A 2,766-nucleotide genomic window follows, 5' to 3' on the forward strand; every position below is an offset into this window, starting at 1 on the left:
AGGGTACGGTTCTTTAAACACCCAGCATTTAAAACTTTCAAAATACTATACCAGAGATAAAATACTAATTGGCTGAACATTAGTGAAGCCTATCACTCGACTGGCTGAAAACATTTTATTTCTCTCCATCTGTCCGACACGTCTTGAAAACGAACTGCCCAATAGACTTAAAATTGTGCTTCATTTCTACATGAGGAACACTGAGTTTGATGATAGGCCATATCACGCCATTAGATTTGGCTGAGAATTAGGAATAGTTTACATTATATATGGGTAACCATGATAGTTACGTCAACGTTGTGTGACCTCTACCTTATATTTATAGATAATGTATTTTAAAACAAAGAAAATAAACTTTTTGTTGTTTTTTAAATTTATCATTTGCTCATTTCCCTTTTGTAAGTTAATATGGTTAGTAAATTAAAATACTTAAAAATCTAACTACTCATAATAAATTTTTTGTGTTATCTAACCAGTCAATAACCATCACACATCTAAATAAATAAATATTATATGCAAACCGTTATAATGTATTTTTATTTGGTTATTTATGACGCATAAACATGCGTTTATTTTTATCTCGGTATAAAAAATAGATTTGAAACATATCAATCTTCAATTGCAGCCTCGAAGTACAGTTGGGAATTGCCATTCAGTGATGTACTCGTATATTTATTGAATGGGGGCTACAGAATGAAGTTGTCCAATCTACATTCGCTTTGTCCGAAACATGTATTTGTCAAGAGTTGCAGTTCGACATGCGAATAGAAATTATTTCAGACTGGAGTAATGGGTTTGTTTCAGTTAGAGTGCACATTCCAAGCCATTCATTTGCAGCGCGCAGCGAGGTGATATTCACTTCAGTTAATATTACTGTAATATTTTCTTATTCACTTATGTATACACTAAAATCTCGAATAATCAAAAAGAGTTTACCAATTATCCAGGTTAATCGAAACTTTTATAATTACAAACTGTTTATTTTATTTGTATACAAACGACCATTTGATAATACTTATTATACTCGTTTAAAAACACAAAGCTTAAGGTATTTCCAATGTACAATCATGGACCTTTTCTCTATAAAAAGAACTATTTTGTACATTATTCCGTATTAAAACTAAACTGCCTCTGTCCATTGAATTCGGTTAATACTTCTCTCATATATAATACTTAATAAAAGTAATAACGTAAAGTTTATAACTATAACCTCTAGAACAAATTTGACTAGATTGGTCGTTCTTTTTTCAGAGATTAGTCTGTGTATACTACTGCACTACGGATATTACATGTCTAAGTATTTCTATACTTTTAATCGAAATGAAAATAAATGACAGTCATTAATACTGTATATAGATAAACTTCCATATCTTGATGAGGAAAGAGTATATATTTAAATCATTAGTTAGGGAACATTCCTACCTTCAAGCATTACCTCAGACCTGTGTACTCCTCTATCACAGCAACTTCATTATATATAACATCTAAAAAGCCAGGATAAAAGACGTTGAATCTCAAATCTTCCAAATATCTAATGGAAGATTATTTATGAAAAATAAGCTACTGGCATCTAACTGGGGGCTCAACACTTGTTTAAATAAAAGTTAGAGGGCAAGGGGTTGAAGTAAGACAGACATTACCTAGACATCACTGTAGGCTTTTACAGAAATTTAAAAAAAATTCCTAATCGCAATCAGATTCTTTTATTTAGTATCTTCTTTCAGAGACAAGAATGTCTTGTATCCTTAGTCACAATTCTGATAGTTGGGAGTAAATCACCAAAATGTGGACACATGGTCCAATCACAATTACGATTTCAATTTTTGCCACTGAGAAAGATAATAACAGTAATAAAAATAAAAATATACAAGGAAATTACGCAATTTTATTACACATAATAAAAAGTAAAAAATTTTAAAATCGTATAATTTGTGTACTCGCCACATTAATATTTCAATCTTAACCGGAATTCGTTTCCCATGTCATTAGTTTTTATTAGTTATGGTAGTTAAAACAATTTTGAAAATATGTTTGCGCACCAACGAATTTTAGACATTATCCTGAGACACAAACGAAATTTCACATTACATACACACACTGTCTTTATAAATATGTTTATATATGGACAAAAGAAAACACTTAAAATATTAGGAATTCTCGATTTGCATGGTTCCATACTATAACTAAATGCTTTTGACTTTATGAGCCACGAATTGATGATCAAATGCACTATTATGGATGCTTTGTGTGTATAAAATGATATTAAGTGACTAATAAAGGAATGAAACATCCGGAGTAAGAGACTGAAATAATTATAGGAATGTCTCAGGGTAGCTGTCTTGGCCCTATTTTCTTCTTATACATATCTGACGTATCAAGATAAAGTAACTATAAACTAACAAATTAAAGTTTTTTAAGTCAGCCCAGACAAGGGAAATATTGAATCAAACTTCAAATGCGCAAACTAATTCTTCATCGGTTACGAATAAACTTAATCTAACTAAAAATTAAAGTTAGCACTTGAATCACATTCCGATATTTACATCCCTATTTAAACTGAGCAATTATTATACATTATGTATGGGAGAAAGACCAATTGAATTTTTAAACTAACAAAACTAATGTATCACATAATAAATAATCTTTCATTACAGAGAATCCTTGCAAATCCTTTATCAAATCCCTTACTCTAATGTTGTAATTTGACACGGAAGGTAATGCATACTTTTCTGCAAATAGGTTAGCTGGATAATTTGCCAAGAAGTT

The sequence above is a fragment of the Homalodisca vitripennis genome, chromosome 3, assembly GCF_021130785.1.
Source record: "Homalodisca vitripennis isolate AUS2020 chromosome 3, UT_GWSS_2.1, whole genome shotgun sequence".
NCBI lineage: Eukaryota > Metazoa > Arthropoda > Insecta > Hemiptera > Cicadellidae > Homalodisca > Homalodisca vitripennis.